Below are 16210 nucleotides of genomic sequence, written 5' to 3'. Positions count from 1 at the left end.
CATATCAATCAAGCGGTGGCGTAACTCTTGATTGTTTTGTTCCGATGCAAACCGTCGTCACTGTGGCTCAGTTTCAATTAACTTGCCGTCCTTTAATTCCCAATAGTTTGTTCTTTTTCGTTTAGCTTGTACACTATCTATCTCACTCATCGGTGAACCATTCAATAAGTAACAGCGTAGAGTCACAATCACTCAATTTTTGGCAAACGGTCTTCCTCGTATCTCTTATCGTACTTCAACTGGATACACACGAACTATCAAGCCATTAACACTTAATGGCTTTGAAACTCGCGACTTGCCAATCAACTATGAAAGGGCGTGAGAGAGAGGAAGAGAAATTGCAAACGAGCCTCAGCACTTCGATAGTTTGCACCTTTTCTGCACTTTTAGAGGCCTTTGTTGTTTTATGTTCTCTAAAATTTTGACAAAAGACGGTCAAGTCATTTACACGCTTTTTTGGATTTGAAGAACAACACGGTCCAATAGGCTTCTTTTTTCCTTTTACCAGTTTCAGCGCACACAATTTCAAAAGATGTGCAATTTTTGCGTGGTATGCCAATCATCTGCGACGCTTGTCAACTAGACAACTGCAGCGTAAAAGTCAAAATAAAGATTTGCATCACTTAAAATAATTTTTTTTTTTTTATTTAGAATAAACTTTAGTGAAAACCAAAATCAGGTGGTTTAAAGAGATATATGCATGACGCGACTTCTAGTCCCGCTAAAGCCTAAAACGAAGTAAAGAAGTTTAATGCTTTACTATTGTTTTTTCTCCAATAAATGAACAGTTCTTGCCGCCTATACTTTAATTAACTGTGTGAAAAAATGGGATAAAAAAGGGCGTGAAGAAATGAGGCATGGCAATTATGTCTCATACATCTCATGAATCATTAAATATTGTTGTTCATAACAGCGAATATTACGGTTTACAAATTAATATTAATAAAACGAAATTCATGCACGTCAGCAGGAGTCACGCAGGAGCAGGCAGTAATCAGACACTGACGGTTCATAATTTAAAAATAGAAAAGTTTCTATTCTTTGGGGTTATTTGAAAGAAAAGGTGTACGTCGATAAGCCAGCAACAATTCAAAAGCTAAAGGATGAGATAATTCGGCACATTAACGGCATGTATGCCTCAATTATGCGGTGTGCCGCCGAGGCCGCGGCGGCCATATGGCTGATATTTTGTTCCATACGTAATTAAGCCGTACCAATATTATCATAATAGAGAGAAAAGACAATAATTTTTTAAAAAATTGTATTTTATTCAAAATCAACACTGGCTCTTAAAACTTAACGACCCTTTAGAAAGATCTTAAGCTGCTATGACTTTGATATGAATCTTAGAATTCGTTTTGCGAAGTGTTATGTGCGGTCTGTGCTCTTAAATGGAATCTTGGACACTCAAAGCCTCTAACATGAACAGACTCGAGGCCTTTGACACTTGGTTCCAACAAGACAGTGCAACTTCCAACATATAGGTAGCACGCTTAACACTCGATTTAATGGTCTGATCGAAGGGCCCATGTCCGGATATCATATTCAAAAAATAATTACCATGAAACTATAAAAAAAAATTATTCAATATTTCTGTTTTGTACTATAATTTTAAGTTCTCAAGGTCTTAAGGGGACAGATGCCTGTAAACGGCCATATTTTCCCTGACTTTCAATAAAATTATTTAAAATGAAGAAGTCAATATATTTTTTTCAAAATTCGCATACAGTTTATTTATACATTCAAATAATATACAAATTGTTTTTTTCAATCATTTAAAATGGCGGATGTACACTCAATTCTTCCAGAAAGGTCGCAGCGGGGCTTCTCATCTTGTAGCATCGGTGTCAGTAACCTGAATACAAAAAACCAAACATTTTTTTGTTTAATAATGTCATAATTTCTATATGAATTAAAAACAATAAAAAAAAAAATCGCGGAATAAAATGCTTAAAAAAAAAATTATTTTGGGGTGAATTTTCCTACTATTTTTGCTTCGAAAATTTTTTTTTCGAAAAATTTTCAAAAACTTGTAAATTCACATAGAAATTAATATCCTAAAAAAGATGTGTGTAAAATTTCAGGAAGATCGGTCAATAACTTTCCGAGTTGTCGTGTACGCCAATTCGAAAAATATAGTACTGAGAAAACACGCATATAAAGTGTGATTACAACGTGACTATGTATACCTCTCCCAGCGCTCGAACGCAAAGAATAGAGTCGTCACGGTTGACGATCTATAATAAAAGGTAGTTAAATTTCAAGGGCCGATGTTGAATGTGAACCACACCTAAACATCAAGTTTTTTCTGCATTTCATGTGACATTTTTCAATTTCAGACTAATTCAATTTGACCTATGGAAAGATACACAATCGAGCAATGCGTTAAAGTTATTCAGGCTTATTATGAAAACGTGCGTTCAAATCAAAATTCATATCGCGCCCTTCGTGATTTTTTCGGTCAATTTAATCGCCCAAATGTGCGTACAATCGGAAAAACTCTGCAAAAGTTAGGCAAATCGGGTCTGTAGGAGACCTGAAAACACCAGTGCATGCTCGTACAGCTCTTACTGCAGAAAATATTGCTGCTGTTCGCGATAGTGTGGTTGAACAGCCGCCCACCTCAACTCGTCGTCGTGCACAACAATTGCACCTCTCATGTTCGTCGTAAATACCTGCTTTTACACGCTGACAAGGTGCAATTGACTCAAGAACTAAAGCCTCTTGACCATTTCAAGCGTCGTCAATGATCAGAACGGTGGCAGGAAATGGCAACAGTGAATGACCAATTTTCGAAGAAAATCATCTTCAGTGATGAGGCACATTTTCACCTCAGTGGATTCGTCAATAAGCAGAATTGCCGCATTTGGGCGAATGATAATCCAAGAGTGATTGCCGAAAAACCAATGCACCCACAAAGAGTGACTGTTTGGTGCGGTTTATGGGCCGGCGGCATCATTGGGCCGTATTATTTCCAAATTGAGGCCGGTCAGGCAGTTACTGTAAATAGTGTTCGCTATCGTGAGATGATAACGAACTTTTTATGGCCCGAATTGGAAGATATGGATGTGACACCGATATGTGATTTGAACAAAACGGTGCCACTTGTCACACAGCTAACGAAACAATGGCTCGTTGCGCGAAAAATTTGAGTCTCACGTCGCGGCGATGTCAATTGGTCGCCAAGATCATGTGATTTGACACCGTTGGACTTCTTTTTAGGGGTTCTTTGAAAGGAAACGTGTACGTCGATAAGCCAGCAACAATTCAAGAGCTAAAGGATGAGATAATTCGGCACACTAACGGCATAGAACCTAAATTATGCCTCAGCGCCATCGAAAATTTGGACCATCGGAGGTCGGGGCTGCCATTTGGCCAAAATTTGGTTCCATACGTAATTGGGCCTTACCAATTTATCATAATAAAGAAAAATGATAATAATTTCTTAAAAAAAATGTATTTGATTCAAAATCAATACCGGCCCTTGAAACTTAACCATCCTTTAAATTTACGTTCTAAAATTTTTTTGACATATTCTTAAAGGATTATATTAATCCCTACTAATATTATAAATGTGAATGTAAGTTTGTTTGTTACGTTTTCACGCAAAAACTACTTAACCGATTATTATGAAACTTTGTACACATGTTTTTGGAGGTGTTAAAAGTAATATAGGATACTCTATATATATAAAAATTCAGCCGTTTTTCGCGTTGTGATGAACTTTACGGAGAATGACTCAACCGATTATAACCAAACTTTGCCACATTGAAGAGACACATGTGGAGAAGGTTTTTGTTTTAAAATTTTAAGAATCGGATACCAGGGTCTCGAGAGATAGGCCAAAACGTGGACCCGGGTAACCCTAGAATGTGTTTGTACAATATGGGTATCAAATGGAAGCTGTTGATGATTTTTATAGTATAGAGTAGTGTACCGTTCTCATACCGTTTCGTGACTAGGGTCTCGAGATATAGACCAAAACGTGGACCCGGATAACCCTAGGATGTGTTTGTACAATATGGATATCAGATGAAAGCTTTTGGTGAATGCTTTAGTACAGAGTATTTTTCATGCCGCTCCGTGGCTGGGGTCTCGAGGTATAGGTCAAAACGTGGACCCGGGTAAGCTTTGGTTGTGTATGTACAATATGGGTATCAAATGAAAGCTGTTGGTGAATGCTTTAGTACAGAGTATTTCCATCCGCTCCGTGACTAGGGTCTCGAGATAGAGACCAAAACGTGGACCCTAGGATGTGTTTATACAATATGGATATCAAATGAAAGCTGTTGATAAGTGCTTTAATACGGGGTAATTTTCATACCTATTGATGACTAGGGTCTCGAAATATATGCCAAAACGTGGACCCGACGTGTCTTTGCACCAAATTAAACCAAACTTACACACATTGTTAAGTAAGTATTGAAAATGGGTTTCGTAAAGTTTGGTTGTAATTCGGAGCACTGGCAACGGGTACAGCGTTCTTTTGAACCAGCCATAATGTCGCTTACTTTTTTAGCACTTGGGGCGGAACTGAACTGTCAAATTGACAGTGTGAGTTACAATGTGTTAATATTTCTTTCTGATTTGGACGCCATAAGGAGAAGACTTAAGTGCAAAGTGTAAACATTTTTTGTGAATTTTTTTGGAGTGGTGAATAATTTCTTACCAAATTTGAGAATTTAATGTGAAATCCGAATGTTCAAATGAAATTATGTTTTATGGATTTAGTTGTTCGGCTCATATGCGATAAGCTACGATACACCATGAGTGAAAAAAATGGTAAAAAAAAAAATTGTTAAAGGATGAAAAAGAAGAGCACGAAAAATGCGTAACTTTGATGAAAAAATTAATAGTCTTATCATGCAAATTGTCAACAATTTTCAGAAGAAAAGAGATGATTTAAGAAAATCACAATAAAATAAAATAATCCTGACCATGTGGACTTGGGCTTTTAAACACATATGCATCGAAAATATAATCCACAAAATTGAAAAAAAAAAAACATGTTTTAAAATCTCAGAATACCATAATTACAATCATGTTTATTACAGTACAAATGCTAAGACAATCACGTAATCATATTGGTCGTTCGACAAATAATAATAGGCGCATGAGAAATGCCCGGAATAACGCGACATCAGAAGACCGTCAAGAACAAAATGATGTAGCCAAACGATTGATGAATGATGTTATCCAAGCAATTATTTTAATTGGCAAATTCAAGAATGAAGACGTTCTAATACCAAGAATTCCAATGATTCCACCTGAATTGCCATTTGAATTCAAGCGTTTGCAACTGCCCATTCGCTTAGCATTTGCACTAACTATCAATAAATCACAAGGGCAAACTTTAGAAATATGCGGGATGAATTTAGAAGAACCAGCACTCACCCATGGTCAACTATACGTTGGCTGTTCCCGTGTTGGGAAGCCAACAACATTATATATTTACTCAAAAACAAATAGAGAAACAAAAAATATTGTTTATGAAAAAGCGCTTGAATAAAGAAATAAATAATATGAAAACCATATCTTTTCTGTTCTAAACCATATCTATTCTATTTTAGTGTGCCCAGCGAAGCGGGCCGGGTTTGCTAGTATTTTATAAAAAAAAAATTTTTTTTTCGAAATTTTACAGGCCATTGGTGTATTGACCGGAATGGCAATTAATGTTTTTCAAGATAAATTGGCGACGAAAAAATTGTCGATCCGATGGGTGCCGCGGTTGCTCACAAGCAACAATAAACGGATGCGGCCGTTAACTTCGAAGCAGCGTTTGGAGCTATTTGAGCGAGATCAGAAGAAATTTTTGCGTCGAGTTGTCACCGTTGATAAAATCTGGAGTCATCATTACACACCAGAAACTTAGCAAAATTCAAAACAATGGATTTCACCCGGTGAATCCCATCGGCCGAAAAAGTCATGGCGACGATTTTTGGGATGCGAACGGCGTCATCCTCATGGATTTTTTAGAAAAAGGAAGAACGCTCACTGCACAACACTACAGTGAGTTATTAGAAGTTTAATTCAAAAAAACATTTGCGCGAATTGAACTTAAATTTTAAACGAATTCTATACCAATTCTATTTAATAACGATGCTGTAATAATATTTTGTAAAAAATTTCAATTATAGGTATTTATTTAATTTTTTTTTTTTTGTAATATAATTTTTGTTTTTGTAAAAATATACATAATTTATTCTAAAAAAGGATTTTTAGAAAAAACTCGGGTATGCTGTTATATAGAGCATTGAATTTTGGTATTGTATAATGTAAGTTTCAGATATATAAAAACAACACTGATTTTTGACTATTTTTTTCGAACTTGGTCTTGTGCATTTCCTCCATTGAACGGCTACTACACTTCTACTTGAAGTTTAAAACTTAAAAAAAAAATTTTTAGAACTCATCAAATTTTCATCAAAATCAGAATTACTAATCAGAAATTCCGTGTGTGCAGGCTTATAGCCCATTAAATTTTGATATAATAGAGTGAATATTTGAAGACTCAATTTGTTTTTTATGCTGCCGATCCTGTTCATTTCCCCACATAAGAAAAAATCAAACAAACAGAAGCCATTCGCACTATTTCCGCTATTTCCGCACTTCTGCTATTCAGTTACCGCTGAACGATTTCCTTTGCCACTTCACTCTATGTTGATCGAGTGAAATTTTAAACCAAACCAAGGCAAATCTATTAAAGGTGGCGTTGGTAAATCAGCTGATTTATTTTTTTTCCTTTCGCCGTGTCTATGTGGCTGTCAGCTCAGAATGAAACAAGGCGAATTCATTATTTGTTTTCTAGTTTCCCAATACTTTGCTTTGACAATCAAGCGTACAGAACAATGTTGATGATCTGGCGCCACCACCTGTAATGAATGCGCCTTGAAGCAAACTAAATGGAATTTATTTAAAAAAATGGAGCAACGTGATTATTCAATTTAAAACTAAAAATCCCAATGCTTTGAAAATCGTGTCACAGAACTAAGGAGTAATTTTATTGGTAGATCTAAATTTAATCTTTCACCATATTTCATGCGAGAAGTTCCGTGTGATTTTTACACAATGACGATATTTCGCTGTCTATAGCCAGTACCAGTTTCTTTCATATAAAATAACATTTCGGCGCGCCAAATAGCAAGACATGTCGCCATACCTCAAAGAATTGGTGAATGGGTGAATTGGCAATTCGCAATTTGCAACACAAAACGTGGCTATTGTCGGCGCACTTGAAGTTGCATTGCGAATTTCCGCCCTTTTGCTGTTAAATTTGTTCTCATCTCAATGCTGCAAGTTCTCTAGCAGGGGGAGCAATGTAATTTGAGTTCTTAAATTAAAATTGTGGCAACAAAGAATACAGAAAGTGGTTAACGTTGCAGAAGCGCAGCAGGAAACGCTACGCTCCACTTTGTTTGATTGTTGCGCCAGCGTCTTTACGCCAACCAGTCCATGCCACCATTTGGCTGAGGTTGGCAATGCTTGTGATTGCTTGGTGCACCATTTAAATGCGCATAGTAATGCATCTTCATTGGCAGCGACGAAATGGTGCAGCAGGCAAGTGCTGCAAGCGTAGTTGCAACAAGAAGCTTAGCGCGCTTTATCAAACATTCCAATCGCCCACTTGCCCCGTAATCCAGCCAGAACTGGAAAATATTTTAAGTGCATGTGCGGTAGTATCGGCAAGCTCACTTTATACATATATACGAATATGCGTGTGTGTATGTGATTTATACTCGTATACGTATTTGCGCGTATATACATGCTTATATGTGTGTGTGTTTGGGTGTCTGCCATTGTTGTTCTTAGTCCGCCATTTGTTGACCACTTTTGCCAGATAATAAATCTTTGCATTTCCTTTGGTTGGCTGTTCTCATTGCACTTGCAACATATTAACTGGCAACAACTGCAACGACAACAGAAAACTTGCCGTGTACAGTGACAGTTTTATTGCACAGTTTGAATGCCTTAACTCGTCGAACAAAAAATAACAAAAACAACACTAGCATAAGCTTCAATGGCCACAAGGTGGCTAACGGCGCACGCTTCGAAGGGAGTTTGCCACACGTTGTCCTTTTGGCAACATTGCCTTGAGCTTTGTGCGCAACGGTGGTTGAGCTGCAGCGCTTGCAACATTTTGCGGTTGCTCCATACGAGACGCTTCAAATCGCACCGGCAGCAATGTGGGAAATAAATTGTCGGCATTGCTCCCCGCTCCGTTTGTCAGCTATGAATGTTTAGTTACCTTTGTAGTTACACGTACTCGTAAGAGTGCTATAGTATGTGTGTAGTAAGAGGGTGTAGGTGTGCTTGTCGGCCATGTAAACAGCATAAGCTGGCATACATATGTACTCGTACATGTAGGTATGTGTGTATGTATCTACTTGGTATTGATTTCAACGGAATAAGCCAGCTAAGCGAAATTATTTACAGTGGAGTGTATAACTGAGCGCATGCAGAACTTTATTCTTATTACAATGTTTTTCGAAATAAAATTCTTTTGGTATTTTTTTGCTTTTTGATATGTATAGTGAAGTCTCCTTTGGAGGGACACTCACCGTCAGTCAGCTTTTGTCTGCCCAAGAGAGGTATCCGCTCAAGGGGAGAGTAGCTTAGTTTAGAGCTTTTCAATTAATTGAATAATATTTATTATTTAAATAAAATAAATTGATATTATATCATTCAAATAAACGCAGATCAAAGAACGACATCACCAGAAATGCAATTGAGTGGAACCCGCAGAGGAAGATCGTCAAACACATGGAGACGGATGATAAAGATGGAGATGGAGAAGACGAATAAAACATGGAACGAAATTAAATGGAAACAATTTGTTCACGCCCCATGTTCCATAAAGGAATAAAAGGATCAAATATATATTTAAACAAAAATGTAAATGTTTATTTTTTCTAAAGTTCATATATCATTAACCTATCAGTAACTAGGTTTCCGGTTCATGTTATAAATTCCTCAGAATTTGGAGTAGATTCTCCAAGGGTTTTTGATAGTTAAAATAACGAAACCACTTTTGCTAGCAGCAAATCCTCTTCAAGCTCGAGTTCAGTTCACACATTTCTAATTTTGCCAAGCCCAGCTTTTTGGGAACCGTTTTTTATAACTTCCGTTTGAACTTTTGCCCAGAGTTCTTTTTATGAAACGTTTTGCTTCTAGGACATTTATAATTTTTTTAGTCGAGCTAGCCCCTAAGCTTACCCGGACATACTTAAGGTGTTATATACAGTTAAAATTTTCAAAAAGTCGATTTTTTTTCTTAATGTACATATATTTAAGAATACACAGTGAAAATTTAATATCGTTCCGGTGAATATTTTCGAAGATTTTTTCTCACCGATTAATACTTTTTTTATAAACCATTTAAGGCCGAAATTTTGGTCAAAACTCGATTTGTTTTCTTAGAAACCGCTATTTTGTCAAACAAATTTATTTTGCTTATTCCTTTGATTAATTACTAGGTTTAATATTACTTTAACGAAATCTGTTTAAGTTTTTAATTGCAGAGGATCCAGTTCAGAGATATACGTAGTGGTCACCGGAAAACGTCTTTTTTGAGAGAAGCTTCCGGAGATCAGCTGTAGCTCCTTTCGAAATAAATATTTTTACTAATACTAAGTCTTAAAATACAGTTAAAAGATAACATAATATGTGTACACATTTTTAGATTAATAAATTTAAATGTTTTCTCAGAAAAAATTCTGGAAAATTCGTTTTTTTCGGCCTCCTAACTGTATATAACCCTCAACTTGAAGGTTGCGATAATAAATTCGCAAGATGCTACGTTGTCCAGAATTAATAGTGTATTCCTGTTTTGCCTCTCCATTTTTCGATCGAATTCCATCAGCCGTTGTGCCATCACTTCACGTGCCATTCATGCCATTATATGATTGCCAATTTACAGAAAGTTTTCTAATATCAACTGAAGCAAACGCTCTCAGCTTTCCCAACAACAAACAGCTTTTCTCTTTTTCCAGCCATATATGCACCAAATACGATATTAATTACGGCGGCCAGAGGAGAGGTTTTACTGTAACTCAAATTTTGAAGTTTTATATATTACAAAATTTAGAAAATATATCAAATTTTCAACTAAATTTTAAGTTTTTGATTTGAAAACTTTTGAGTATGCTTTTTATGGCTCATATAATTTTGTTATAATAAAAAGCAAGTTTTAAAATCGCACTGATTCAAAAAAAATGTGGTTTAGTGACGGCTTTTGCGTTTTTTTAATGCAATAATATTAAATAAATAATAAATTTATAATTACTGGTGTTGATTTCTTTTAATGTTTTTTTAGCAAACGCACTTGCTCATTTTCTTCCACAAGAAACTAATTTTTATATGAAATAAAGTACAAAAAACCGCCAGAAAGAAATATTAAAAGTCCAACGATTTTAGACACATGAGATTTGCAATTTTTTACTAAAATTTTATGAGCCATGAGTCAAAAGTTTCTAATCAAAAACCTTAAAATTTGAATGAACTTTTCATATATTTTATAGAGTGGAATATACATACAGCTATTCTTTGGATATTTCCAGCTTTCTATAGACATTCCTAAGCATGTGTAAAAGTGTTCTTCAAATTTGTTCTTTGCCCTTTTAAATTTGCTGATGCCATACCTAAACTATTCTGGTAAAATCATTAATATTATTGTAAAAAGTTCCTACTGCAAACAGTGAAGGAAGAAACTCGAAACTGAAGAAATAATGAATGGTATGCAGAACATGAATATTCTAGCACTGCAAATCATTCTGGTTCTTTTGGGAACATGGAAGTAAATTCAGTCGTCGAAATGTTCTTACGTTCATTGGAAATTACAAAAAAGGGGGAAAAGGCAACTTAATGGAAAGATGATCGATAAGTTGACAATTTACTATGGCTTAGCAATAAAGAAAAATATGATATCGTTGAAAAAATGTAATGTAAAAATGAAATGCTATCTGGGCCACACATAATTGTTGTTCTTCAACTGACGAAAAACCTCAACACGATAAGTGCCCGGACGTACCAGACTAATGGCTCGGCTGGCAGAGGGCTGCAGCTGGCAATTAATTATCCACTTTCGAACATGATTATGAGCCATTACCAGAAGATGTGTACTTCCCATTTATACAGATCTCAGCAGTTAGAATTTATTAGAGAGATTTATATATGGTTTCTACCCAAGCAACACGGAGAGCTACAATCAACTGATTTGGAAAATCTTTCCCAAAATTGTTCCGGCCGATTCGAAAACTACGGAAATCGCTGCATACATAGCTGCCGGCATATTTAACGAAGAAATGGCATCACTATTGTACGTATTATATAATATGAAGGCAATAGGAATTACACTTGGGCCCAATGCGCATTCATATGCCAAAAAAGAAGATGAGCAGCGCGTGAACATTTCCGATCTCAGAGCGCTAGAGCCGAGATGAAAGAATGGCCCGCAGACAACATCAGCTAGCCTTATTAAAAGCTGCCGAAGCGGCGGAGGCGGTATTATATGGTCCTGGAATAGAGAACTCCATGTAAGTTAAAAAAAAATGTATCCTGTATAAAGTGCTTTTCAAACTTTAAACGCGTTTTTCACAAAATGGTGTTTTCAAAGTCGGTGACCAACATTACTCGAAAATGGCTTAATCGATTAGTTTCAAATTTTAACACGAACTTCTAAAATATATTTTTTAGTATAAGCGAAGATTTTTTCTCACCGATAAATATTTTTTTTTTATAAACCGCCATTTTGTCAAAAAAACATTATTTTGCTTATTCCTTCGATTAATTACTAGATCTAGCGTTACTTTAACGAAATCTGTTTGGTCTGTTAATTTCATTAGATCCGGTTCACCGAAAAACGTCTTTTTTGAGAGGAGCTCCCGGAGATCAGCTGTAGCTCCTTTCCAAATAAATATATTTACTAATAATAAGTTTTAAAATACACTTAAAAGCTAACATAATATGTGTACAAATGTTTGGATTAAAAAATTTGAAAGTTTTCTCAGAAAAAATTCAGGAAAATTCGTTTTTTCGGCCTTCTAACTGCATATAATCCCTTAATTTTGCTGATCCTAGCTTTCCTACAATTAACGTTTGCCTTTTTATTAGTCTCCAACCTCCTGCAACGAGGAGAAATATTTTTTTGCTTTCCCTCTTTTTTAATAAAATTAATGGGACTGCCGACTATCCGTCGTTGTTGCAAAATATCAATGCTCTTGTACCGCCGAGAGCACTACGTAATTTCAGTCCTTTACTTTATTGAATAAAAATGTAGAGAAATAAATACAATATAAAAATGAATAAATAAATAAAGTTTGTGTAAAGCTTCAAATTCGATTTCCATATAAAAAAATATCTCGTAAAGTTTAAATGTTAAAAAAATCTCATCCATACAGTTACGCTCCCCACTGTCTGTCACTATTTACGCCCACATATTCATGCGTGTTCGTAGACATAAGTGTAGCTATTTGCTTCATTGTGTCACCGTTGATTCACCGTTTTGTTTTTCGTAGGACACATTGATCTTTGTCATAGAAACAGCTATATACATGTGTATGTAAGTATGTAAATGTATGTGCCTAAATCATGGTAACAGGTTTGGACGACAAAGCAAATTGTCTCCTCTTTTAATAGTTATTTCTTGTCGACTCACTCCCCCATAACTTACGTCAATGTTGAATCGTATTTCCACAGTGAATAACTGAAACGCACTCGTCTTCTCTATGCCTCAAGGAAGTCCATTATTAAAAAAAACGGCAATCCTTTGCACCCTGCTCCATAGCTTCTGGTAAGTATTTAAGATCAAAATAGCCAACATAAAAAAGAGATTGCCTGGAAAGCCTTCTTGGTCATCAATAGGGATTTGGGTACTGTTGCCTATTAATCAATATAGAAGGCATTCACTTATACAGAGCTGAGCTATAATAATATTGAGATGGGAATGAACAATTTCTAGATCGAACGGTTACTATAGTACTTCAGAGTTAAAAGTACATGCCAGGATTCCATACGTATTTCAAATGTTTCACTGGGACTTCTACATTTCATTTACTCTCTCATCTGCCTATCTGCTGTGGCTGGTTAGATTAACAGTTCGTTGATTAAATGCAATATTAAAAGGTGGATAAGTTTCAAAGGCCGGTGTTGATTTTGAATAAAATAAAATTTTTTAAGAAAATTATTGTCATTTCTCTTCACTATGATAATAATGGTATAGTTCAATTACGTACGGAGCAAAATATTGGCCAATCGGCCTCTGCAGCCTCGGCGGCACACCTCTATCCGATGGCCCAAATTTTGGATGACGCTGAGGCATAATTGAGGTTCTATGCCGTTAATGTGCCGAATTATCTCATTCTTTAGCTCTTGAATTGTTGCTGGCTTATTGACGTACACCTTTTCTTTTAAATAACCTCAAAGAAAGAAGTCCAACAGTGTCAAATCACATGATCTTGGCGGCCAATTGACATCGCCGCGACGTGAGGTTATTCGGCCATCAAATTTTTCGCGCAAAAGAGTCATTGTTTCGTGAGCTGTGTGACAAGTGGCACCGACCGGTTGAAACCACATATCGTCCACATCCATATCTTCCAATTCGGGCCATAAAGAGTTCATTATCATCTCACGATAGCGAACAATATTCGTAGTAACTGTCTGACCGGCCTCATTTTGGAAAAAATACGGCCCAATGATGCCGCCGGCCCATAAAGCACACCAAACAGTCAATCTTTGTGGGTGCATTGGTTTTTCGGCAATCACTCTTGAATTATCACTCGCCCAAATACGGGAATTCTGCTTATTGACAAATTCACTGAGGTGAAAATGTGACTCATCACTGAAGATGATTTTCTTTGATATGCATGATTTGAACGCCCGTTTTCATAATAAGTCTGAATAACTTAAACGCTTGAGTTGGTCTGAAATTGAAAAATGTCAAATGAAATGCAAAAAAAAACTTGAGGTTTAGGTGAGGTTCTCATTCAACATCGCCCTTTGAAATTTAACCACCCTTTATTATACTTAAAGCTTCAAAGCCACGAAAGTATAGTCATAGGGTGACGTGGCTTGCTATGCACTCTCTGAGAATCATACTTGTATGCTTCTAATCAGATTGCTTGTGTGAGGCTACGCTGCCACAAGCTACGTTGGCGATCTAAGAGCGGTCGCCCCACGGCAGGCAATGGCAAATGTCCGAATATAATTTTGCCATAAAAAAGTCCCCATAGAAAACTATCTGCCATTCGGAGGCAGCATGAAACTCTAGGCCAAACATGCAATAAGGCTGAAACTGAAACATATTAATGAAAAACTCTTCAAATATCGTACTAAATTAGAATTAGGGAAACCTGTTTTGGCAGAAAGATAGCTCAAAGTCGAAATATGCAATCGATGTTTCGAAAAACGGGTTTTCAAACTTTCTTTGCAGATACGAGCACTGATACATTGAGAGTTAATGAATATGTAAAGCAGCAAATGCCTGCCTCTATTTAAGTTATCAATCACAGCCTTGTACGACGACCAACGTAGCCAAATGCGTTGGTGCGTGACTATCATTTGGAAGTTCACAGGTTCGAATCTTCGTGCTTGAGACACCAATTGGCAGAAAAAGTTTTTTTCTAATAGCGATCGCTCCTAGGCAGTATTTGGCAATCCTCCGAGTGTATTTCTGCCATGAAAAAGCTCCTCATAAAAAACCAGCCAAAAAACCAAAACTATTCGGAGACGGTATACTCGTATACTGTAGGTCCCTTCAGGTCCCTTCAGAAATTTCTCACAAACCTAAAAATTGCACAATGCGTATTGTGAAAACGATACACGCCTACTTAGCAATATTAAATTTTTTTAAAGCAGAACTCGAAGTTGGAATTTTGCCGGTCACGCTTCCATTACATAGACTGTACATACTAAGTTATGAATTGGATAGTTCGAGTGGTTAGGCGAATTATGAACTAAGCAAAACTTTTCTGAGTCACTCAGCTCAAATGATACAGATTACAACCCTCTTGGTAGCATCAGTGATTCCTTTGCATCTTTTATCAGTAACTGGGGCATACATATGGAATAATCGCACTTCTCAATTGGTTAGACGTTGGGTTAACATAAAAAAAAAGAATTGTGACAATTTATTGAAATAATGATTGGCGTATTTTCAATTTTAAAATCGTCAATTTCTCTGCCCAATTAACCTTCATTCTTTAAAAGAAATTGAGTTTTTTGTCTTTTTGCGATTTTGGTCAACAAAATTTGTAATTTTACACATAGTGAAATATCTGAAATTTTTATAATTACTATATCTTCATATGTACATACAAACCACACAATTTGTAGGCCAATGGAGTCAAAATATGGACAATTCGATTTCATTTTCTCTGTTTTGTCTTTAAAAATAATTATACGCCTTTAAAAAAATATTTCAGTAGTTACGAATTTTTCTCGAAATTAGCTTATAAGTGGCCGTAGTTTTTCTTTGCGTTTCTTTTAGTTATTATCTCACTTCTTTTTCTATTGCTGCTGTTACTTTTTCACGCCAATTTCTGCTATTTTCAATTACCGCTAAGTGGTTTTCGGTTGCTACTGTTGCACCATAGGCAACCGTCGCTGCTTTGGGTGTGGCTGAGGCACGTCTAAACATACACACATGCATAGGTGCGTACATATGTACTATTATTTTTTTTCTCCTCTTATTCAGTTTCAAATGGCAAAACCGGTAAGCTTCCAGTAGCCGTGATCGTCTAGTGGTTAGGACCCTACGTTGTGGCCGTAGTAACCCAGGTTCGAATCCTGGTCACGGCAATGCTTCGCTAAATGTGAAACATTGTCACGGATGGAAGTAATTTTTTGAATTTAGTTATTTTATTTATTTGCCTGAACAAATTTAAAAATCACTTACAACATAAACTAAAATTTAAACACTTTCTTCGCATATTTTTCGAATAATAATTTTTTTTATAAAAGAAGCAAGTTCTGGGAGCATATTTTTTATCTAATCAATTTTTTTATACTTCAATTTTTATAAAAAATAGTTGCTATCGAAGAATCCTTCAACAATTTAAGCGGCCTCTCTGCTTCAGCGGGTGGATGCTTCAATATTCCGACAGAAAGTACCTTTTCGTGAAATACTAACAAACATTTTGAAAGGCTTTTCCAAAGGGACAGTTTCTGCTGGATATTGATTTTAAGGTAGTAGTCTGATCAAATACTCATTTTTTAA

General features: G+C 36.1%; 1 non-coding gene across 1 annotated transcript; it reads left to right on the top strand.

Moving 5' to 3' along the window:
- The first annotated feature begins 15720 nt into the window (after positions 1–15720).
- Trnah-gug (transfer RNA histidin (anticodon GUG)) lies at positions 15721–15792 on the top strand. Its single transcript has one exon. It is a non-coding gene; the product is annotated as a tRNA-His (tRNA).
- The last annotated feature ends 418 nt before the right edge of the window (positions 15793–16210 follow it).

This window comes from Anastrepha ludens, chromosome 3 (genome assembly GCF_028408465.1).
Source record: "Anastrepha ludens isolate Willacy chromosome 3, idAnaLude1.1, whole genome shotgun sequence".
NCBI classification, from domain to species: domain Eukaryota; kingdom Metazoa; phylum Arthropoda; class Insecta; order Diptera; family Tephritidae; genus Anastrepha; species Anastrepha ludens.
Note: the sequence above shows the minus strand (reverse complement) of the source record. Positions and strands in the feature narration are given on the sequence as shown.